This window comes from Solanum dulcamara, chromosome 9 (assembly GCF_947179165.1).
Source record: "Solanum dulcamara chromosome 9, daSolDulc1.2, whole genome shotgun sequence".
Classification (NCBI taxonomy): Eukaryota; Viridiplantae; Streptophyta; class Magnoliopsida; order Solanales; family Solanaceae; genus Solanum; species Solanum dulcamara.
In genome coordinates this window covers 9,298,487-9,325,293 of record NC_077245.1, presented here as the reverse complement: position 1 = coordinate 9,325,293, position 26,807 = coordinate 9,298,487, and the positions used below count along the sequence as shown (strand labels likewise).

At 40.0% G+C, this 26,807-nt stretch overlaps 1 pseudogene; it reads left to right on the top strand.

Annotated features, from left to right (window-relative positions):
- Positions 1 to 348: 348 nt before the first annotated feature.
- Positions 349 to 26,807, top strand: LOC129903504 (MDIS1-interacting receptor like kinase 2-like; annotated as a pseudogene).

The window sequence follows — 26,807 nt, the reverse complement described above, 5'->3', positions numbered from 1 at the left end:
AGGAACTTGGGTCACTGCTAAAGTTAGAGTCCCTCGATCTATCAGAAAACAGACTGAATGGATCAATCCCAACGTGTATGGGAGATTTCGTGCACTTGTTTCAGTTGAACCTGAGCAACAAGAAGTTTGGCCAGAAAATTCTAATGGAGATAGGGAGGATAAGTCAGCTTAATGTACTTGATTTGAGGTATAATCTTCTGGTTGGAGATATTCCCCCTCAGTTAGCCAATTTGAAGGTCTTGGTAAACTTAAATCTTTCCCACAATGGCCTATCTTTTGACTGGCTTGCAGGATGTCGTATTGTCATACAATGAGTTGGAAGGTCCAATCCTTGATAATAAAGTTTTTATGAATGCTTCATTAGAAGTTAACAAAGGTCTTTGCGGCAATGTAACAGGACTCCAGCCCTGCGAAAGGCCGTCTTCTGTGGTGAAGAAGCACTCAATGGCGAAGAGATAGACTCATCCTCATCACTGTACTTCCTGTTATGGGAGCACTAGTACTGCTTTGTGTTTTCAGTGGTGTTTTCTTTATGTGTAATAAAAGGAGAGTAAGAGATGTTGAAAGACGGGATGGTGATGGTTGGCTTTCGATATCCATGTTAGATGGAAAGGCATTGTACAGGGACATCTTAAACGCCACAGAAGAGTTTGATGAAAAATTTTGCATTGGGCAAGGAGGACACGGGAACGTTTACAAGGTAAACCTTCCATCATTAAGGAATATAGCTGTGAAGAGACTTCATTCTTCATTTGAGAATGCACATCCCAAAAGCTTCATGAATGAAGTAAAGGCATTGACTGGGATTAAGCACTGGAACATTGTGAACCTCTACGGCTATTGTTCAAATGCAAAACATTCGTTCTTGGTTTACGAGTATGTGGAGAGGGGGAGTTTATCTAGTATTTTGAGCAATGAAGTTGAGTCCAAGAAATTGGATTGGCTTACTAGGGTGAATATCATCAAGGGTGTTGCTTTTGATTTATCTTACATGCACCAGGACTGTTCACCACCGATTGTTCATCGAGACTTATCAATCAGTAATGTTTTGCTTGATTCCAAGTATGAAGCTCGTGTTTCAGATTTTGGCATAGCTAAGCTTCTCAAGCCTGACTCATCCAATTGCACTGCGCTTGCAGGCACATATGGCTATGTTGCACCTGGTAGGTTCAACTTAATTTTTTCTCCTTTTTCAAACATCATGAACTATAGACAAACACTCTATACTGTTTGTCTCATTTGCACGTTTAAATTGTTAATACTCTTTTGGAAATTGTGTTGTTTCAGAGCTTGCATATACAATGAAGGTTATGGAAATGTGTGATGTCTATAGCTTTGGAGTATTAGCATTGGAGATAATCAAAGGATAGCATCTCGGAGAATATATTACTGCACTAGCAAATTCATCGACTATAGATCATGTGCAGCTTAGTGATTTGCTAGATGAATGTCTTCCATATCCTGAAGATGAAAGAAAGTATAAAATGAAAGACAGATTTTTGAATTTTTTTCTTTGATGATCTACCCTCTACAATTTTCATGTCTATATATACAAATATAAAAGATGAACAACAATAAAAGCCCATACTAGTTAAAATAACAATAAAACCCATAAAAGATAAACAACAATAAATACTCATACTAGTTATATTAACAATAAACCCATACAAGTTTGCATAATTTTCAGCAAATTGTTTCTCTTTGTCTTCTCTTCTCTTTATTCCAACATCCCCCCTCAAGTTGGAGGGGAGAGAATTAACCCCCAACTTGCGAAGAATGGTATTGTGAGCTGGTCCTGATAAAGGCTTTGTGAAGATATCTTGTCACGCCCCGGGAGGGTACCCTAGACGTGGCCGGCACTCGAAAAACATTTCTGGCCTTCAAGCGAACCACTTGGTCCAATCACACTTTCATTCAGTTACACTCTATTAGCGGAAGACTCAAATCGTAAGAATACTATTCATAATAAAGCCAAAGGCCAACCACATCTCCATTCAACAACTAGAAAAAATAAAACTAGTCACAACGAAACAAGTCAACATCATCCACACTCTAGTCTATGAAGCCTCTATCAATAATATAAGAGGTGTCAATGACAAATTCATGGCTACCACAAATCAAAATAAAGGAAAACTAACTCAAAGCTGAAAAGATAACTGCGGTATCCTCCGAAAACAAGGAGGACTCACCAACTAGCTGGAAGTGAATAGATCTTCAACGATGCGCCTGTTGATGATCTCTAGTACCTGTCTCTGCATTATGAAACGATGCAGACCAAATGACGTCTGTACGTGGAATGTACGAGTATATAAAATGGCCGAATGAAACATACATCAAGGTGGGATCAAATCAACTCAGAATCTTAACTCAGGAGAAGGTACAACTCAATCAAGATGTTCTGAGTCTAAACAAAATATAATTTAGACAGGACCAATCACATACAATCAAGCCCAATTCATCCCAATCCGACTCAGAGTACTATCAAGACCTATATGAGAGTTTCTCTTATCCGACAACCATCACTTATGAGCCAGTGATAGTACAACAAGCCGACGTTGTTGCCACGTCCGTTCATACCTTGCCAGGGTACGAACGAATCAACAAATCATAAATTCATAACCAATCAAGTCCTATTATATCAGGACAGTAATTTGGAAAACATCTGACTTTAACGGTCCAATTCCTTCCTACGTTTGGCGACATAGTTATTGGATTCGATTTATTACTTACTCTTACCCAATTCGGTGCTCGATACTCCTCCCAAGACTCAAAGCTCATAAAACCCTATCCAATCAATTCAATCTAATCATATCGACCAGTCTCATTTGGACCTTTGTCAATTCATCAATTCTATCCCAAATCAAGCCTCTTGACCAATCATATTATCCAATCAACTCCAATCTTATATATATATATATATATATATATATATTTTAAAGGTATCTAAAAGACAATGGCCTAGTCTATATCTCTTTTTTATTATTATTTTTAGGAAATCTCAAGAATATTGCTTACTTTACTTTCTGTCATCACCTTTGACTAGAAAGAATGTCTTTCCATAGTGTTCTTTTGCCAAACATTATTATTTAATAACTATTCAAGTTTTCCCAAACCAAACCAAGCCAAACACTTCACGTGAAATTAGGAAATAAATGATAAAGTTAGCTTTTTCTATATTATTAGAATATATCAAAGTGGAAGTATTATATGAATATACTAATAGGAATATAACTTTTTCTTAAATATAATTTAATTTCATGATGCTAATGGAATTCCATTGAGGCATCAACTCACAGAAATTGGATTCATGCTAACTAAAAGGTTAATCAAATATTGTCCCCATCTTATTTCTAACAATTTGGATCTGTGAAGGTGTTAAACTAATGAAAACATCCTAACCAACATTTTAGTATTCTTTCTATGTTCCATCATTTGGTAATTGAATTAAACTGTAACGTAACAACGGATTTCTAAGTTACTGCAAGTTAATTATCTATTGCTAATATAACAAAAATATGTTTAACAACTCATATCAATCAACTCTTAGACATAACAAAATATGTATAACATCTCATATCAGTCAACTCTTAGACATAACAAAATATGTATAACAACTTATATCAATCAACTCTTAGACATAACAAAATATGTATAACAACTCATATCAATCAACTCATATCAAACATGAAACATTTATCAATTTCTCAACTTATCAATATCAACATAACAAAATCAAGTTAATAAATGTATGAACTCGTTAGGACATAAATCTATCAAGAAAACCCAATTCTTATGAAAATTCAATCTCAAAGAAGATGTAGGGCACATGGTGAATTTAATCCATGTTTTTAGTAGCCTTACATACCTTAGTGTAGATTTTGAAGAAACCTTGATGTTAGATCTTCAAAAGAAAACTTGAATCCTTGAGTTTGAGAGGATTTTATTGGAGATAATTTGAGAGAGAAGGGGATAAAGATTTGGGTTGTTTGGAGAGGAAAAAGACTGAAATTATAATCCAAAACGCGTCCAGTTATGTATATAGATATTAGGTAATTTTACCAAAATATCCCTACAAAATCTGGAAAATGGGCCAAAATTCGCTGCAGGTCTTCTCTGTTCGATCAAGCATAACTTTTGACTCCAAACTCGGAAAAATACAATCTTGGTGGCGTTGGAAAGAAGACTCAAAGACCTTTAATTTGATAGGTTATGGGACACCCAGTTCGTTATAATTTAGGAGATATGGTCGTTTGAAGTTGACCCTTATACTAACTCATTCGAAAACTTAGCCGAAATGAATTCTTTGGACTTGGCTTGATTTTTTTGGGATCCCTTATGACCCTAAATCACATCTAATATATTTTAAATACTTATGAATCAATCATAGATCATATATAAAATTTGAAGCCTTCGAGTTCGATCTTATACGTACATGAAGAATGATTCGAATCTTAGTGAAAAAAAAGTTGGGGTGTTACATTATCTCCTCCTTGGGATCATTCGTCCTCGAATGATGAGTAAACCAAGGATGTATTCGAGGTACAAACCAAAATCAGAACTCAATCATTCAACCAATCAACTCCTCAAAATAATTTACTATTCAAACTCAAAAATGGACATACTAATTCAAATCAAGAATTTGGACATTACCTTCAACATTCTCATCGATAGGCACGAATAGATGCGGATATTTGGATTTCATATCTTCCTCAGCTTCCATGTGGCTTCATCCATAAATTGATTTCTTCACAAGACTTTGACTGAGGCAATCTCCTTGGTCCTTAATTTGCGAACCTGACGATCAAGAATTTGGACCGGAATTTCTTCATAGGACAAGCTATCCTTAACTCCAATACTATCAATAGGGACTACCAACGAAGGATCGCCCAAGCACTTCTTCAACATTAATATGTGAAATACCGGATGAATGACGGCTAGATCAGAAGGTAACTCCAACTCATAAGCGACACTACTAATCCTCCTCACAATCTGGTAAGGGCCAATGTATCGAGGACTAAGCTTTCCTTTCCTTCCAACCCTCGCCCTTCATGGGTGACACTTTCAAGTACACCTAATCATCTACCTCAGACTCTAAGTCTCTTCTTCTCACATCGGTGTAAGATTTCTGGCGGCTTTGGGCTGTTTTTATCCTATCTCGAATAACCTTCACCTTATCCATAGCTTGGTGAACAAAATCAGGCCCAATCAACTCAACTTCGCCAACTTCAAACCACCCAATTGGTGATCTACACCTCCTCCCATACAAAGCTTCGTAGGGAGCCATTTGAATACTTGCATGGTAATTGTTATTGTATGCAAACTCTATGAGAGGTAAATGATCATCCCAATTTCCTTTGAAGTTAAGTACACATGCCCTCAACATATCCTCTAATGTCTGGATGGTGCGCTCTGCTTGGCCATCTGTCTAGGATGAAAGGTTGTACTAAGATTCACCTTTGAACCTAGTCCTTTCTGAAAGGATCTCCAAAATTGGGAAGTGAATTGAGCTCCTCTGTCTGAGATGATAGACAAGGGAACCCCATGCAATCTGACAATCTCCTGAATATACAATTTTGCATAATCTTCTGCGGTGTCAGTAGTCTTAACTGCCAAGAAGCGAGCTGATTTAGTCATCCTATCCACAATTACCCAAATCGAATCATGTTGTTTTCGGGACCTTGGCAAACCTGTAATAAAATCCATATTGATCATCTCCCACTTCCATTCTGGAATCTCTATATTTTCAGCTAACCCACATGGCCTTTGATGCTCAACTTTAACCTATTGGCAATTCGGGCACTTGGAAACAAATTCAGCGATATCTCTCTTCATTCCACTCCACCAATAGACTTACCTCAAGTAATGATACATCTTTATAGAACCAGGATGAATACAGTATCTGGAACTATGTGCTTCAACCATAATCCTTTCTCGAACATCATCAACATCAGGGACACACAATCTATTTTGGTACCTCAACACACCATCTCCCCCTTTGGTGAAAACCATCACCTTTTGTTTGTGAACAACCTCTTTCAACTGAAGGAGAACGGAATCTTGGTATTGCTTCTCTTTTACCTCTACCACAAGGGAGGATGTAGGCCCATTCTGAACATTAAGTCCACCTTCATTATTTTCCTCAAGTTGAACTCCCAATCTAGCTAATCTATGCACCTCTTTAGCCAATTCTTTCTTTCCCTTCTCTATATGGGCATTGCTACCCATAGATAATCTACTAAGAGCATCTGCAACAACATTAGCTTTACCTGGGTGGTAGAGAATGCTCATGTCATAATCCTTGAGCAACTCTAGCCATCTTCTCTGCCTCAGGTTGAGTTCTTTCTGGCTGAAGACGTATTGCAAACTCTTATGATCAGTGAACACATCAACATGCACTTCATACAAGTAGTGACGCTAAATTTTAAGAGCAAATACAATAGCTGCCAACTCAAGGTCATGAGTTGGGTAATTTCTTTCATGAATCTTAAGCTGTCTTAAAGCATAGGCTATCATCTTTCCTCTCTGCATCAACACACATCCCAAACCCACTCTAGATGCATCACAGTAGATTACAAAATCCTCTGTTCCATCAGGCAAGGTCAAAACAGGAGCAGTGGTCAGCTTGGTCTTCAGTTTCTGGAAACTCTCCTCGCAAGCATCGGACCATTGGAACTTGGCCTTCTTTTGGGTCAGCTTAGTTAATGGTGATGATATGGATGAAAATCCCTCTACAAACCTTCGATAATAGCCAGCCAAACCCAAGAAGCTTCGTATATCTATTGGGGACGTGAGTCTGGGCTAATTTTTCACTGCCTCAATCTTCTGAGTATCAACCTGAATACCATCTCCCGATATAATGTAGCCTAGAAAAGCCACTGATGCAAGCTAAAATTCACATTTGGAGAATTTTGCATACAATACCTGGTCTTTTAGAACTTGCAAGATGACTCTAAGATGATAGGCGTGCTCCTCCTCATTTTTGGAGTAAACCAAAATATCATCAATGAAGACAATCACAAACATATCAAGGTATGGCTTAAATACTCGATTCATGAGATCCATAAAAGCTGTAGGGGCATTAGTCAACCCAAATGACATAACCAAAAACTCAAAATGGCCGTAACGGGTATGAAAAGATGTCTTTGGGACATCACACTCCCTCACCTTCAACTGATGGTAACCTGACCTTAGGTCTATCTTTGAGAAACAAGTGGCACCCTGAAGTTGGTCGAATAAATCATCTATTCTGGGAAGAGGGTATTTGTTCTTTATGGTGACCTTGTTTAGTTGCCTGTAATCAATACACATTCTAAGATACTCATCTTTCTTTTGCACGAATAGGACAGGAGCGCCCCAAGGTGAGACACTCGGTCTAATGAATCCTTTGTCTAACAAATCCTTCAACTGTTCTTTCAACTCTTTCAACTCAGCAGGAGCCATTCTATATGGAGGGATAGAGATAGGTTGCGTATCAAGAAGGACATCAATCCCAAAGTCGATCTCCCTATCAGGAGGTACTCTGGGCTGATCTTCAGGAAAGACTTCAGGAAACTCATTGACAATCGGAACTGACTCAAGGGATGGAGACTCAACACTATCATCTTTCACTCGCACGATATGATAAATACACCCTTTTGAGATTAACTTTCTAGCCCTAAGGTAGGAAATGAATTTACCCTTAGACATGATAGGATTACCCTTCCACTCTATGATAGCCTCATTGGGAAATTTGAACTTAACAATCCGAGTCCTACAATCAATAAAGGCATAACAGACATAAAGCCAGTTCATGCCAAGAATCACATCAAAATCAACCATGTCCAACTCAGCTAAGTCAACTAGGGTATCCCTGTGATAGATTGACATGGTACAATCTCTATAGACTCTCTCAGCTAAGACAGAATCACCAATAGGAGTAGTTACACTAAAGGGTTCTAGAAGACACTTAAGAATTTTACCAAATTTACTAGCCACATAAGGAGACACAAAAGATAGTGTGGCACCCGGATCCATCAAAACATAACAATCAAGAGTAAAGACTCGAATCATACCCGTTATATCATTTGGGGAGTTCTCCTAATCTTGGCGACTACCCATGGCATACAGACGGTTTGTACCTCCGCTCGTACCTAATGTAGTGCCCCTTTGATTATCTCTAACCGGTGGTGTAGTGGTAGAATACTGGGCTTTGTTTCCCCATGTCGGACACTCCCTCTGAAAATGGCCCACTTGGCCACATTCATAACAACCATCCTTTCCCTCTCTGTATTCTCCCAAATGGAGTTACCGCATTTGCCGTATGGTGGCTTTCCCTTCGAACCTTGACCCACGCTAGCTTGGGATTGAGATCCCTGGGATCTAAAATTTTGGTGACTCTGTCCCTGTCGATCATTCCTGTTATGTGGCACAGGTGCACTTACCGCAGTTGGGGCATATTTGAAAGACCTTTTCTGAAAAAAAGACCTATTGCCCTTTTTCTACCTTTGTTCACTCTCATATCTAGCTGATTTTGCCTTATTGATCAAATGCTCCTCCTTGTCTTTCCTCTTCTCATCCTCTACTTACTGAGCATATACCATTAATCTGGAAATATCCATGTCAGAGATCAACAATGCTGCTTTGCACTCCTTCTTCACATGCCTTCCCAATCCGGAGACAAATTTTCTCATCTTTGACCTCATATCTGGGATCATCTCTGGAGCATATCTTGACAGCTGGATGAACCTTAGACTATACTCCTTAACTGTCATACCCTCTTGTTTCAAATTCACAAACTCTTCTACTTTTTCTTCCCTCAATTCTCTGGGAAAGAAGTGATCAAGAAAGGCTCTCTCAAACTCATCCCAAATAGCAGGCTCAGCATCCTCACCTCTACTTTGTTCCCACTAGTTATACCAGATGTTTGCTACATCCTTGAGCTGATAAGACACCAACTCAACCCCTTCGATCTCCGTAGCATGCATCGCTTTCAAGATCTTCCACATCTCATCAATAAAATTCTGGGGGTCTTCATCAACCTTGGAACCCGTGAATATCGGTGGATTCATTCTCAGAAAATCTCTAATCCTCGTGGCAGCAGATGGCTCTTGAGAACTAGAACTAAGAGTTAGCGAACTCTGGTTACCATTGCGGGCAGCCACTAATTGAGTGAGCATAACAATCAATCCTTGAAAATCTGCTTCTGAAGTTGGTGCAGGCAAAGTAGTAGGCACTTGAGGTGCCTCAGCATATCTTGCAGGTCGGCCTCTAGTCCTCGGTGGGCGCATTTTTTATGGTGGAATCTCTGTGTTATCAGCATTTCTTTGACTGGCAATACATTTAGGAGGCATTATCTGCAACGCATAAACGCACGAATTAAAAAGAAAGTCTTATAGAGTTTAACTCTATCGCATGAGTTCAGAGTATGAAAGAAGTGAAATAATTCCTAATGTCTTATAACCTTCTGATTATAAGTGTGGTGCATAACATACCCATAAGCAGGACTCTACTTGACACGGCTTCATAGACTCCCTAGGACTCTTGAACTCTGTGCTCTGATATCAAGTTTGTCAAGCCCCGGGAAGGTACTCTAGACGTGGCCGGCACTCAAAAACCATTTCTGGCCTTCAAGCGAACCACTTGATCCAATCACACGTTCATTTAGTTACACTCTATTAGTGGAAGACTCAAATCATAAGAATACTATTCATAATAAAGCCAAAGGCCAACCACATCTCCATTCAACAACTAGAAAAAATAAAACTAGTCACAACGAAACAATTCAACATCATCCACACTCTAGTCTATGAAGCCTCTATCAATAATATAAGAGGTGTCAATGACAAATTCATGGCTACCACAAATCAAAATAAAGGAAAACTAACTCAAAGCTGAAAAGATAACTGCGGTATCCTCCGAAAACAAGGAGGACTCACCAACTAGTTGGAAGTGAATAGATCTTCAACGATGCGCCTGTTGATGATCTCTAGTACCTGTCTCTGCATCATGAAACGATGTAGACCAAATGGCGTCTGTACGTGGAATGTACGAGTATATAAAATGGTCGAATGAAACATACATCAAGGTGGGATCAAATCAACTCAGAATCTTAACTCAGGAGAAGGTACAACTCAATCAAGATGTTCTGAGTCTAAACAAAATATAATTTAGACAGGACCAATCACATACAATCAAGCCCAATTCATCCCAATCCGACTCAGAGTACTATCAAGACCTATATGAGAGTTTCTCTTATCCGACAACCATCACTTATGAGCCAGTGATAGTACAACAAGCCGACGTTGTTGCCACGTCCGTTCATACCTTGCCAGGGTACGAACGAATCAACAAATCATAAATTCATAACCAATCAAGTCCTATTATATCAGGACAGTAATTTGGAAAACATCTGACTTTAACGGTCCAATTCCTTCCTACGTTTGGCGACATAGTTATTGGATTCGATTTATTACTTACTCTTATCCAATTCGGTGCTCGATACTCCTCCCAAGACTCAAAGCTCATAAAACCCTATCCAATCAATTCAATCTAATCATATCGACCAGTCTCATTTAGACCTTTGTCAATTCATCAATTCTATCCCAAATCAAGCCTCTTGACCAATCTCAAGAATATTGCTTACTTTACTTTCTGTCATCACCTTTGACTAGAAAGAATGTCTTTCCATAGTGTTCTTTTGCCAAACATTATTATTTAATAACTATCCAAGTTTTCCCAAACCAAACCAAACCAAATACTTCACGTGAAATTAGGAAATAAATGATAAAGTTAGCTTTTTCTATATTATTAGAATATATCAAAGTGGAAGTATTATATGAATATACTAATAGGAATATAACTTTTTCTTAAATATAATTTAATTTCATGATGCTAATGGAATTCCATTGAGGCATCAACTCACAGAAATTGGATTCATGCTAACTAAAAGGTTAATCAAATATTGTCCCCATCTTATTTCTAACAATTTGGATCTGTGAAGGTGTTAAACTAATGAAAACATCCTAACCAATATTTTAGTATTCTTTCTATGTTCCATCATTTGGTAATTGAATTAAACTGTAACGTAACAACGGATTTCTAAGTTACTGCAAGTTAATTATCTATTGCTAATATAACAAAAATATGTTTAACAACTCATATCAATCAACTCTTAGACATAACAAAATATGTATAACATCTCATATCAATCAACTTTTAGACATAACAAAATATGTATAACAACTTATATCAATCAACTCTTAGACATAACAAAATATATATAACAACTTATATCAATCAACTCATATCAAACATGAAACATTTATCAATTTCTCAACTTATCAATATCAACATAACAAAATCAAGTTAATAGATGTATGAACTCATTAGGAGATAAATCTATCAAGAAAACCCAATTCTTATGAAAATTCAATCTCAAAGAAGATATAGGGCACATGGTGAATTTAATCCATTTTTTTAGTAGCCTTACATACCTTAGTGTAGATTTTGAAGAAACCTTGATGTTAGATCTTCAAAAGAAAACTTGAATCCTTGAGTTTGAGAGGATTTTATTGGAGATAATTTGAGAGAGAAGGGGATAAAGATTTGGGTTGTTTGGAGAGGAAAAAGACTAAAATTATGATCCAAAATGCGTCCAGTTATGTATATAGATATTAGGTAATTTTACCAAAATATCCCTACAAAATCTGAAAAATCGGCCAAAATTCGTTGTAGGTCTTCTCTGTTCGATCAAGCATAACTTTTGACTTTGAACTCGGAAAAATACAATCTTGGTGGCGTTGGAAAGAAGACTCAAATACCTTTAATTTGATAGGTTATGGAACACCCAGTTCGTTATATTTTAGGAGATATGGTCGTTTGAAGTTGACCCTTATACTAACTCATTCGGAAACTTAGCCGAAATGAATTATTTGGACTTGGCTTGATTTTTTTGGGATCCCTTATGACCCTAAATCACATCTAATATATTTTAAATACTTATGAATCAATCATAGATCATATATACAATTTGAACCCTTCGAGTTTGATCTTATAAGTACATAAAGAATGGTTCGAATCTTAGTGCAAAAAAAGTTAAGGTGTTACATATCTGCAACTGGAGATGCAGATGGAACGAAATTTAGAGAAATGATACCTGTAGTGAACTGTTGGTGCACAAAGTGGCAGTCAAGTTCGACGTGCTTTGTGCGTTCATGAAACATAGGGTTTCTAGCAATGTAGAGTGCCGATTGACTATCAGAATGGACCGGGATTGGTAGTTTAGGCGGAGCTGATAGATCTCGAAGAAGACGATTCAACCATGTGACTTCAGCAATAACTCGTCGCATTGATCTATATTCTGCTTCCGCAGATGAAAGTGATACTGAAATTTATTTCTTGGATTTCCAAGAAATTGGAGAGCCATCCATGCTTATAAAATACCCGCTGATAGATCTTCTTATATCCATACATGAGGCCCAATCGGCATCGCAGAAAGCAAGAATGGAAAAAGAAGGATTGATACTGAAGAACAATCCTTGACCTGGAAATTTTCGAAGATATCGAAGAACACGAATTGCAGCATCGTAATGAGGTAACCTTGGGGACTGCATATACTGTGACAAATGCTGAACCGTAAAGGCTAAATCTGGATGAGTGTGAGTTAAATAGTTGAGTTTTCCGATCAATCTTCGATAGGAAAAAGGATCTGTGAGTGGTGTCCCTTCATCAGCAGAGAGTTTTTGCGAAGGATCAAGTGGAGAAGGTACTTTAGCTAAGTCATCACAGTTGTACTCAAACAAAAGTTCAAGAGTGAATTTCCTCTGATTCACTATCAGACCATGGTCTTCTCGTACCACCTCCAATCCAAGGAAATAATGTAAGCTTCCTAGGTCTTTTATCTTAAATTCAGTGTCCAAAAATTGCTTGAGGTTAGACAACTCTATAGAATCATTTCCAGTAATAATTATATCGTCGACATAGACTACAACTAAAGAAACTGAGTGACCTAAGTGCTTGTAGAATAAAGAGTAATCATTTAGAGATGAAACATAGCCTTTGAAATTAAGAGCAGTCCCTAATTTTGCATACCATTGTCTTGAGGCTTGTCTCAATCCATACAAAGATTTTTTTAGTTTGCAAACTAAGTTAGGATTAGAAGATTCCATACCCGGAGGAAATTTCATATACACCTCTTCTTGAAATTCACCATGCAAAAAGGCATTATTGACATCTAGTTGAGATATATTCCAACCTCTCTTGACTGCTACTGCAAGTAAGCATCTTATTGTTGTCATTTTGACAACAGGAGAATACGTTTCATTGAAGTCGATGCCTTCTCTTTGGATGTCTCCCCTTACCACCAATCTTGCCTTTAATCTCTCTATAGATCCATCTACTTTGTGCTTTACTTTGTAAACCCATTTACAGGGTAAAGCTTTCTTATTTGGAGGTAGACTCACAATTTCCCAAGTGTTGTTGGAATTTAATGCCTCAAATTCAGTGTACATAGCTTTTAACCAACCAGGATCCATAGTTGCCTGGGAATAATTCTTTGGCTCACTTATACTTGAAATTGCATTCAAGACCTGTTGATTAGAGATAGATAAAGCAGCAAAGGAGAAAATATGAGGATCAATGGGATCAGTAAAACATGAAGTGGAAAGATCAGTGAGATAAACTGAGTTGCAAACATACTCACCTAGATACACAAGCCTTTTAGGAACCCTCTCTGATCTTCTTTCAGGTGCAATAGAGACGGGATTCACATCATGAGTTGGAAGACTATTAGATGAGTAAGATAGACTTGGGGAAGGTGGAGGAACATCAATAGATGAGCTAAATAAAGGAAGTGAGCTAGAATCACAAGGAATGGACCCTAAGGAATCAGATTCATCAGGGGTAGAAACCAATGGAGATAGGGTATGAGAAGAAGAAATAGATGATCCTAAATCAGCTGTGGTTGTAGTGAAAATAGGAGTAGAAGGAGTTTGAGTGTGAAAAGGAAATGTAGTTTCATGAAAAACTACATCCCTTGAAATGATGATTTTCTTAGAATTCATTTCTATGACTTTATACCCTTTCTTCCCTGCAGGATATCCAAGAAATATACAAGGGACTGCCCTAGGAGCAAATTTGGGTCTGTTATGTGAAGGGGTTGAAACAAAACACAAACATCCAAAACTTCTCAAAAACTTGTATGAAGGAGAAGTTCCAAAAATCAATTCAAAAGGTGTTTTTCCTTTGAGCACAGATGAGGGAAACCTATTTATTAGAAACGTTGCGGTCAATAAACAATCACCCTAGTAGCAAATAGGCTCTTTAGATTGGTGTAATAAAGCTCTAGAAGTCTCCAAAAGGTGTCTGTGTTTCCTTTCCACAACTCCATTCTGTTGTGGAGAGGCAGTGCAAGAAGTTTGGTGGATGATTCCTCTTGAGAGAAAATATTCTGAAAGAATCACTCCACTGCCTAACTCAAGAGCATTATCTGACCTTATCATTTTTATCTTAGCCCCAAATTGTCTTTCAGTGTAAGCTAGGTAGTTCTTTAGTGTATTAAAAGCATTACTTTTAGTACTCAAGAGGTAAGTCCAAGTTGCTCTACTAAAATCATCTATAATAGTAAGAAAATACTTGTATCCATTGTAGGTAGATGATTTATAGGGTCCCCAAGTGTCCACATGAATTAACTCAAAAATTGCCTTAGTTTTGATGCAACTAGAAGGGAATGGCAATTTAGTTTGTCTAGCAATAGGGCATATATCACATTTGTGATCAAAATGAGAAAAGGAAGAAGAGGAACTGATGTTTTTCATTGAATCAAAAGGCATGTGGCCCAATCTAATGTGCCATAATTTTACATCATCCCTATTATTTACTGGAATAGAAAAAGATCTAGGAAAAGAACTACAACTGGAGAGTAAAACATCAATTTAGAACTAGACTTGGCAAGACTTTGTAGACCTGAAGTAGTATTCATGATATAGATCTCATCCTTTGCTTCACCAATAACCAGAGGGGTCCTCATTGAATGGCCCTACATAACACAACAAATGGAAGAAAAATTTAGAGTGCAATAGAATTGTTTGCAGAATTGATGAACTGATATCAAATTAATTTTAAAAAAAGGGACAAAAAAAACATTCTTTAGTAGCAAATTATGAAGAAGAGTGATAGTTCCTCCATATGTCACCCTTACCCTGAAAGAATTTGGGAGCTTGACATAAATAGGAGAAGACAGAAGTGTATAGTAAAGAAAGTAGGGTCAAAAGACATATGAGTAGAAGCTCCTGAATCTAATATCCAGTAGCTAGAGTTAGCATGAGTTTGATATAGTCTTGGATCACTGAAAGTGTTACCAGAAAAACAGTGCACCATGTTAGCTGAAACCTCACTTTATGCAAATGGCACATCTCCAATCTGTGCATTCTGAAACTTTTCTTCTAAACCACCATAGTTCTCCTGTGCCGCAGGTCTATTTGCTTGTTTCCCATTTGTTGCGTAACCTGAGTATCCAACTATTGTCACTGCATTAGCCATAGAGTTCCCTTTGTTGTTTGGTTGTGATTTTGACCCCTTGGTGAACTTAAAATCAGGTGGATAACCTATTATTCTGTAGCATTTTGCAATTGAGTGCCCTGATTTCTTATAATTTGTGCAATACAGATTGTTGTTGTAGTTTCTTGCTCTACAATCAGTATTGTTGTATCTCTGACCTGAGAAATTCTGATGTATTGCAAGAAATGAAGATGTGTCACCTCGAAAGTTAGGATTAACATATGCCTCTCTCTGTTTCTCATCTTGAATGAGGAGACAGTACGCATGATTCACATTTGTGAGAGGTGACATCATGAGTATGTTGCTTCTTACTGCTGCATAAACATCATTAAGTCCCATTAGAAATTAGATCAATCTTTCGTCCTACTTAGATTTGACTACTTTCTTCTTTCCTCCACAGGTGCAGTTGCAAGAACATATTTCTCCGCTGGAGAGAGCATCCAGCTCATCCCAAATCCTCTTGATTCTTGTGAAATATCCTGCTACATCAGTTGTTCCTTGCATCAGATCTGTGAGGCCTTTTTAAAGGTGATAGAGTTGAGCTTCATTGGACTAACCAAACCTGTCATGAAGATCAGTCCAGAGATCTTTAGCAGATTTAGAGTATATCACACTTCCTGCAATTTCTTTTGAAAGAGAGTTAAGCAACCAAGAAATCACCATGTTACTACACCTAGTCCAAAACTTGAACTCAGGTGTATCAGCAGATGGTATTTCGGCAGAACCATCAATAAAACTCATCTTGTTCTTAGCTGATAGAGAAATAATGATGGACCTTCTCCACGTAGCAAAACTAGTTCCATAAAAAACGAAATTCACAAGATTTATTCCTAGAGAATCTGATGGATGAAGGTAATATGGACTGCTACAATCCATTACTGCAAATGAAGAAGAGTTTCCCTCAGATGATTATGATGTGGTTTCCATTTGGATTGAAAGGACAAAAATAAAGAAAAGATTTGGATCTTACAGCTGCTCTGATACTATGAAAGAAAGTATAAAATTGTCACGCCCCGGGAAGGTACCCTAGGCGTAACCGGCACCCGAAGGCTATTTTTGACCTCTGAGTGAACCACTTAGTACATTCACTTATTCATTCAAGCACATTCTATTAGCAGAAAATTCAATTTAAGAAATACTTCTCATATCATAAGGGCCGAAGGCCAAACATTTACAATCAAGACGATAATCAAAATAGGAATCCTCAAGATGACCGCTCGACCTCCTCACATCTCAGTCTATGAAGCCTCTATTCAAGTCTAAAAGGTGCCAATGACAAGCCCATGGCTACCGACAATCTAAATAAAGAAAAGACAATAAAAAACTGTACAGGAAGGCCCAATATCCTCCGGGAACTAGGAGGACTCACCGACTAGCTGGAAGTGTAAGTGGATCTTCAACGGAGCGCCGGTTGATGATCTCTAGTACCTGTCTCTGCATCATAAAACGATGCAGGCCAAATGGCGTCAGTACATGGAATGTACGAGTATATAAAATGGCCGAATACAATGAACATCAAGGAAGAATAAATCAACCAACTCGGGAGCTCAACTCAATAGGAATGACAACTCAATCAAATGTCCTAAGTCTAAACAAGAGTATGATTTAGACTGGACCAATCATATACAATTCAACTCAATCTAACTCAGAGTGCTATCAAAACTTATTTGGGAGTTTCTCTTAACCGACAACCAACACTTATGAGCCAATGAAGGTACAATGAAACATCATCGTTACCACGCCCGTTCATACCTTGCCAGGGCATGAACGACGAACACTCATGGATCCAATCCAACCAGGTCTTATAATGTCAGGACAAAAGCTCTCGGGGAAGCATCCGACTTTAACGGTTCAATCCCCCTACGTTTGGCAACACAGGTATTGAGTTTGAGTATGGACTATACTCTTGCCCAATTCGGTGCTCGATACTTCTCCCAAGACTCAATGCTCATAAACCTCCATCAACTCAACTCATATCACAAGTCTCATGACAACCTTGTCAACTCATCAACTCTATTACAATCAAATCTCAATCTCAATGCTCAATCTCAATCATATCTTCAAGGAAGCTTTAAATGCACATATATAACATTATCTAGATATAAAATCAATCATTACCTCCATCTAGTTAGGAAAAATCTTTGTGACTCATCACATTTCCAAGACTTCAAATCGACATTTTTATAATAGGCAACATTTTTAAGAAAATAGTATACTTTATAGAATCTATATAATTAACAAGACCAACAAAACATATTTAGCAACTCATTTCCTCATCATCTCATACTTACATAAGGGCTCATTTTAGGAATCTCTTAGCTTAACAACATTAGCACATAAATACTTAAATAAGATGGAAACAAAACTCATTCAAACATGTATCATACCAAGAAACTCCATTTTCATGGATATCTAACCTCAACACAAGAATAGGGAACATGGGTGGACTCAACCCATGTTTTGGTTAGCCTTACATACCTTAGTAAAGACTTGAAGAAAACCTTGTGGTTGGGTCTTCAATGGAAGCTTGAGGTCTTGAAGCTCTTGGACTCCTTTTTGGTTGGAAATGGAGAAGAAGAGAAGAGAGAAGGGAGAGCTCCTAGGGCTTTTTAGAGAGAGAGTGGGGGCTGCCAAATGAGTTCCCAAAAGACCAAGGGCTACATATATAATTGGGTAAGTTCCCAAATTGCCCCTCCTCAAAATGTTTTGAAAATAGGCTAAAACGCCCTTGGCGCGATAGTGGCGCGTCGCGCCCTTACAGCGCCCAGGCCAATCACGCCTAAAACCTGCACAGCTTTTAGTGGCGCGTCGCGCCAGGGACCAAACTACTGAGGCATGTTCCTGGCGCGATAGTGGCGCGTCGCGCCCTTACAACGCCAAGCCTATTGCTCTAAATTCTGGGAATTTGGCCTGAAAAACCCTGCACACTTTTCGTTGCGCATCGCGCCAGGGACCAAACTACTGAGGCATGTTCCTGGCGCATCGCGCCCTTATGGCGCCAGGGCCATTTCCCCAGCAGTGGTAACCCAGGCCAAAATGAAGTCCCTGTCGTGCTAGTTCGTCTTCGGATCGTCATATCTTTTGGCCCCGAACTCCAAAATCTACGTTCTTGGTGGCGTTGGAAAGAAGACTAGATGACCTTTAATTTGATAGCTCATGGGCCACCCGGATTGAAGTCTTTCAAACGATAGGGTCATTGAAAGTCGACCCTTACGTGAACTCGTCCTGAACTTAGCCACGACGGATCTTTTGGACTTAGCTCGGTCCTAGGGGTCCTCAATGACCCCACATCACCTCCAACGCTCTTAAACTCCTCAGGGACTCATCTTAACTCAAGCACGTATTTCGAAATAAATATGTTGGGCCCCACACGTGTACAAAGAAGGCCTGAATCTTAGGAAAAATTTTGAGGGGTGTTATATTATCTCCCCCTTGGGATCATTCATCCTCGAATGACGAGCAACCAAGAATAGACTCGGGGTACAAATCACAATCAAAATTCAGTCATTCAATCAATCAAATTCTCAATCAAATATCAATCAAAACTCAAAAAGGTACGAATGAATTCGAGTCAAGGAAGTAGTCATTACCTTCAATGCTCTCCTCGGTAGGCACGAATAGATGTGGGTATTTAGACTTCATGGCTTCCTCCGCTTCCCACGTGGCTTCCTCAACAAATTGATTCCTCTACAAGACTTTGATTGAGGCGACCTCCTTGTTCCTTAATTTGCGGATTTGGCGATCAAGGATTTGGATTGGGACCTCCTCATAGGATAAGTTATCCTTAATTCCAACGCTTTCAATAGGGACTACCAACGAGGGATCGCCCAAGCACTTTTTCAACATTGAAACGTGGAACACCGGATGAATAGAAGCTAGTTCTGAGGGTAGGTCCAGCTCATAAGCGACACTCCCGATCCACCTCAAAATTTGGTACGAGCCAATGTATCGAGGACTAAGTTTCCCCTTCTTTCCAAACCTCATGACCCTCTTCATGGGTGACACTTTCAAATACACCCAATCATCCACCTCAAACTCTAAGTCTCTCCTCCTTACATCGGTGTAAGATTTTTAGCGACTTTGGGCTGTCTTTAGCCTCTCCCGGATAACTCGTACCTTCTCCATAGCTTGATGGACGAGGTCAGGCCCAATCAACTCGGCTTCACCAACTTCAAACCACCCAATGGGCGATCTACACCTCTTCTCATATAAGGCTTTATAAGGAGCCATTTGAATGCTTGCATGGTAGCTATTGTTATACGCAAACTCTATGAGAGGCAAGTGATCATCCCAATTTCCCTTGAAGTCAAGCACACACGCCCTCAACATATCCTCTAATGTTTGAATTGTGCGCTCTTCTTGGCTATCTGTCTGGGGATGGAAGGCTGTACTAAAGTTCACCCTCGAACCTAATCCCTTCTGAAAGGATTTCCAAAATTGGGAAGTGAATTGAGCTCCTTTATCTGAGATGATAGACAAAGGGACCCCATGCAATCTGACGATCTCCTGTATATACAACTTTGAATAATCTTCTGCGGTGTCAGTAGTCTTAACCGCCAAGAAGTGAGCTGATTTCGTCATTCTATCCACAATTACCCAAATGGAATCATGTTGCTTTCGGGATTTTGGCAAGCCTGTAATAAAGCCCATGTTGATCATCTCCCACTTCCATTCTGAAATTTCTATGTTTTGGGCTAGACCACATGGTCTCTGATGCTCAACCTTCACTTGTTGACAATTCGGGCATTTGGAAACGAATTCCGCAATATCCTTCTTCATCCCGCTCCACCAGTAGATCTCCCTCAAGTCAGGGTACATTTTTGTGGAACCCGGATGAATAGAGTATCTAGAACTATGCACTTCGGCCATAATCCTCTCTCGAACATCATCAACATCCGGCACGCACAATCTATTTTGGTACCGTAACACACCATCTCCCCCTTGGGTAAAAACCATTACCTCTTGTTTGTGAACGCCTCCCTTCAATTAGAGAAGGAAGGGATCTTGGTCTTGCTTCTCCTTCACCTCTGCCACAAGTGAGGACGTAGACCCATCCTGAATGGTAACTCCGCCTTCATTATTCTCTTCCAAATGAACTCCCAATCGGGCTAATCTGTGTACCTCCTTCGCCAATTCCCTCTTTCCTTCCTCCACGTGGCTAGTGCTACCCATGGACAACCCGCTAAGAGCATCATCAACAACATTAGCTTTACCTGGATGGTAGAGGATGCTCATATCATAGTCCTTGAGTAGCTCAAGCCATCTCCTTTGCCTAAGGTTGAGTTCCTTTTGGCTAAAGACGTATTGCAAGCTCTTGTGATCGGTGAATACATCGATATGCACTCCATACAGGTAGTGGCGCCAGATTTTAAGTGCAAACACCACAGCTGCCAGCTCAAGGTCATGAGTTGGGTAATTCCTCTCATGAAGCTTAAGTTGTCTTGAAGCATAGGCTATCACCTTCCCCATTTGCATCAACACACACTCCAAACCAATCCTGGAGGCATCACAATAAATCACAAAACCTTTTGTTCCATCGGGCAAGGTTAGAACAGGAGCAGTGGTTAGCTTGGTCTTTAATTTCTGGAAACTCTCCTCACAAGCATCAGACCATTGGAACTTAGCCTTCTTTTGGGTCAGCTTAGTCAATGGTGATGATATGGATGAGAATCCCTCTACAAACCTTCGATAGTACCCGACCAAGCCCAGAAAGCTCCTTATCTCTGTTGGGGATGTGGGTCTAGGCCAATTTTTCACAGCTTCTATTTTCTGAGCATCTACCTGAATACCATCTCCAGATACAATGTGGCCTAAGAAGGCCACCGATGCAAGCCAAAATTCATATTTAGAGAACTTTGCATACAATACCTGGTCCCTCAAAGTTTGTAGAACAACTCTAAGATGATAGGCGTGCTTCTCTTCATTCTTGGAGTAAACCAGAATATCATCTATGAATACAATCACAAACATATCAAGGTACGGTTTGAATACCCGGTTCATAAGATCCATAAAAGCAGCGGGAGCATTAGTCAACCTAAAAGACATGACCAAAAATTCAAAGTGGCCATAACGAGTCTGGAAAGCAGTCTTCGGAACATTGCATTCTCTCACCTTCAACTGGTGGTAGCCGGATCTCAAGTCTATCTTTGAGAAGCAAGTGGCACCTTGAAGTTGGTCGAATAAGTCATCTATTCTGGGGAGAGGGTATTTGTTCTTCATAGTGACTTTATTCAACTGCCTGTAGTCGATACACATTCTAAGGGACCCATCCTTCTTTCGCACAAATAGGATCGGAGCACCCCATGACGAGACACTCGGCCTAATAAATCCCTTATCTAACAAGTCCTTCAGCTGCTCCTTCAACTCCTTCAACTCGGCCGGAGCCATTCTATATGGGGGAATTGAGATAGGTTGGGTATCAGGAAGAACATCAATCCCGAAGTCGATCTCCCTATCAGGAGGGACTCCAGGCAGATCTTCAAGAAAGACGTTCGGAAACTCGTTGACAATCGAAACCAACTCAAGGGATGGAGACTCAATGCTGTCATCTTTCACTCGGACAAGGTGATAGATACACCCTTTTGAGATTAGCTTCCTGGCCCTAAGGTATGAAATAAACTTACCCTTAGGCGCAATAGGACTACCCCTCCATTCTATAACAGCCTCATTCGGGAATTTGAATATGACAATTTGAGTTCTACAATCAATAGAGGCATAGTAGACATAAAGCCAGTCCATACCAAGGATCACGTCGAAATCAACCATGTCTAACTCAACCAAGTCAGCCAAGGTGTCCCTGTGATGAATTGACACAGTGCAATCTCTATAGACTCTCTCAGTTAAGATAGAATCACCGACAGGAGTGGCCACACAAAAGGGCTCAAGAAGACGTTCAGAGATTTTATTGAACTTACTAGCCACATAGGGAGTTACAAAAGATAAGGTGGCACCTGGATCCATCAAATACATAACAATCAAATGAAGAGACTCGAATCATACCCATCACGACGTTTGGAGAGTTCTCCTGATCTAGGCGACTACCCATGGCATATAGGCGGTTTGTACCTCTACTCGTACCTGGAGTAGCGCCCCTCTGATTTCCTCTAGTTGGTGGTGCGATGGCAGAGGACTGGGCCCTATTCCCCATGTTGGACACTCCCTCAGAAGATGGCCTATTTGGCCGCACTTATAGCAACCCACTCTTCCTGCTCTGCATTCTCCCAAGTGGAGCCTACCACACTTGCCGCATGGTGGCTTTCCCTTCGAACCCTGACTTACACTGGCCGGGGATTGAGAAACCTGGGGTCTGAAATTCTGGCGACTTTGTCCCTGCCAATCATACCTGTCCTGTGGCATCGGTGCGCTAGCGGTAGATGAGGCATAGGTGGAGGGCCTCTTCTGGAAGAAGGACCTGTTGCCCTTGTTTTGCCTCTGCTCATTCTCATGCCCAGATGACCTTGCCTTTTTGCTCAGGTGCTCTTCTCTGTCTTTCCTCTTCTCCTCCTCTACCTGTTGAGCATACACCATTAATCTGGAAAGGTCTATATCCGAGATCAACAATGCTGCCTTGCATTCCTTCTTCACATGCCTCCCTAATCCAGAGACGAACTTTCTCATCTTCGACCTCACATCAGGAATCATTTCTAGAGCATACCTGGACAGCTGGATGAAGCTTAGGCCATACTCCTTAACCGACATACCTTCCTGCTTCAGATTAACAAATTCCTCCACCTTCGCTTCCCTCAATTCTCAGGGAAAGAAGTGGTCAAGAAAAACTCCCTCGAATTCATCCCATCTAGCAGGTTCAGCATCTTCACCCCTACTCTGCTCCCACTGGTTATACCAAATGTTTGCCACATCTTTGAGTTGATAAGACACCAACTCGACCCCCTCGATTTCTGTAGCGTGCATAACTTTTAGAATCTTCCATATTTCATCAATGAAATTCTGGGGATCTTCATCAACCTTAGAACCCGTAAATGCCGGTGGGTTCATCCTCAGAAAGTCTCTAATTCTAGTGGTAGCAGATGGATCTTGGGAACTAGAGCTGAGAGTCGGCGAACTTTGATTGCCGCTTCGGGCGGCCATTAGTTGAGTGAGCATGACAATTGCCCCTCGAAACTCAGCTTCTGATGTGGGTGCAGGTGGAGTAGATGGCATTTGAGGTGCCTCCGCATATCTCGCGGGTCGGCCTCTAGCTCTTGCTGGGCATGCCTCTGACTGTGGCATCCCTGCATTATCAATATTCCTCTGTCTAGCGATACATTTAGGAGGCATTATCTGTAACGTGTGAACGCACGAATTAGAAAGGAAGTTTCATGGAGTTCAACTCCATCGCACGAATTCAGAGTATGAAGGAAGTGAAACAATTCCTAATGTCCTATAGCCTCCTGCTCATAAGTGTGGTCCACAACACACCCATAAGCAAGACTCTACTAGACACGGCTTCATAGACTCCCTAGGACACTTGAACTCTGTGCTATGATACCATGTTTGTCACGCCCCGGGAGGGTACCCTAGGCGTAACCGGCACCTGAAGGCCATTTCTGACCTCCAAGCGAACCACTTAGTATAGTCACTTATTCATTCAAGCACATTCTATTAGCAGAAAACTCAATTTAAGAAATACTTCTCATATCATAAGGGCCGAAGGCCAAACATTTACAATCAAGACGATAATCAAAATAGGAATCCTCAAGATGACCGCTCGACCTCCTCACATCTCAGTCTATGAAGCCTCTATTCAAGTCTAAAAGGTGCCAATGACAAGCCCATGGCTACCGACAATCTAAATAAAGGAAAGACAATAAAAAACTGTACAGGAAGGCCCAATATCCTCCGGGAACTAGGAGGACTCACCGACTAGCTGGAAGTGTAAGTGGATCTTCAACGGAGCGCCGGTTGATGATCTCTAGTACCTGTCTCTACATCATGAAACGATGCAGTCCAAATGGCGTCAGTACATGGAATGTACAAGTATGTAAAATGGCCGAATACAACGAACATCAAGGAAGAATAAATCAACCAACTCGGGAGCTCAACTCAACAGGAATGACAACTCAATCAAATGTCCTAAGTCTAAACAAGAGTATGATTTAGACTGGACCAATCATATACAATTCAACTCAATCTAACTCAGAGTGCTATCAAAACTTATTTGGGAGTTTCTCTTAACCGACAACCAACACTTATGAGCCAGTGAAGGTACAACGAAACAACGTTGTTACCACGCCCGTTCATACCTTGCCAGGGCATGAACGACGAACACTCATGGATCCAATCCAACCAGGTCCTATAATGTTAGGACAAAAGCTCTCGGGGAAGCATCCGACTTTAACGGTTCAATTCCCCCTACGTTTGGCAACACAGGTATTGAGTTCGAGTATGGACTATACCATTGCCCAATTCGGTGCTCGATACTACTCCCAAGACTCAATGCTCATAAAACTCCATCAACTCATATCACAAGTCTCATGACAACCTTGTCAACTCATCAACTCTATTACAATCAAATCTCAATCTCAATGCTCAATCTCAATCATATCTTCAAGGAAGCTTTAAATGCACATATATAACATCATCTAGATATAAAATCAATCATTACCTCCATCTAGTTGGGAAAAATCTTTGTGACTCATCACATTTCCAAGACTTCAAATCGACATTTTTATAATAGGCAACATTTTTAAGAAAATAGTATACTTTATAGAATCTATTTAATTAACAAGACCAACAAAACATATTTAGCAACTCATTTCCTCATCATCTCATACTTACATAAGGGCTCATTTTAGGAATCTCTTAGCTCAACAACATTGGCACATAAATACTTAAATAAGATGGAAACAAAACTCATTCAAACATATATCATACCAAGAAACTCCATTTTCCTGGATATCTAACCTCAACACAAGAATAGGGCACATGGGTGGACTCAACCCATGTTTTGGTTAGCCTTACATACCTTAGTAAAGACTTGAAGAAAACCTTGTGGTTGGGTCTTCAATGGAAGCTTGAGGTCTTGAAGCTCTTGGACTCCTTTTTGGTTGGAAATGGAGAAGAAGAGAAGAGAGAAGGGAGAGCTCCTAGGGCTTTTTAGAGAGAGAGTGGGGGCTGCCAAATGAGTTCCCAAAAGACCAAGGGCTACATATATAATTGGGTAAGTTCCCAAATTGCCCCTCCTCAAAATGTTTTGAAAATAGGCTAAAACGCCCTTGGCGCGTCGCGCCCTTACAGCGCCAAGGCCAATCACGCCTAAAACCTGCACAGCTTTTAGTGGCGCATCACGCCAGGGACCAAACTACTGAGGCATGTTCCTGGAGCGATAGTGGCGCGTCGCGCCCTTACAGCGCCAAGCCTATTGCTCCAAATTCTGGGAATTTGACCTGAAAAACCCTACACACTTTTAGTGGCGCGTCGCGCTAGGGACCAAACTACTGAGGCATGTTCCTGGCGCGATAGTGGTGCATCGCGCCCTAATGGCTCCAGGGCCATTTCCCCAGCAGTGGTAACCCAGGCCAAAATGAAATCCCTATCGTGCTAGTTCGTCTTCGGATCGTCATATCTTTTGGCCCCGAACTCCAAAATCTACGTTCTTGGTAGCGTTGGAAAGAAGACTCGATGACCTTTAATTTGATAGGTAGTGGGCCACCCGGATTGAAGTCTTTCAAACGATAGGGTCATTGAAAGTCGACCCTTACGTGAACTCGTCCTGAACTTAGCCACGATGGATCTTTTGGACTTAGCTCGGTCCTAGGGGTCCTCAATGACCCCACATCACCTCCAACGCTCTTAAACTCCTCAGGGACTCATCTTAACTCAAGCACGTACTTTGAAATAAATACGATGGGCCCCACACGTGTACAAAGAAGGCCCGAATCTTAGGAAAATTTTTGAGGGGTGTTACAAAAATGAAGAAAGATTTTTGAATTTTTTTCTTTGATGATCTACCCTCTACAATCTTCATGTCTATATATACAAATATAAAAGATAAACAACAATAAAAGTCCATACTAGTTAAAATAACAATAAAACCCATAAAAGATAAACAACAATAAAGACCCATACTAGTTATATTAACAATAAACTCATACTAGTTTGTATAATTTTCAGCAAGTTGTTTCTCTTTGTCTTCTCTTCTCTTTATTCCAACAGAAGATGAAGTAAAAGATGTTTTGTTTTTTATCATCAAGCTAGCAAGCTCTTGTTTGCTTGAAACTCCAAAATTAAGGCCAACAATGTACTTTATCATCACTGGATCTATGTCCACCTAA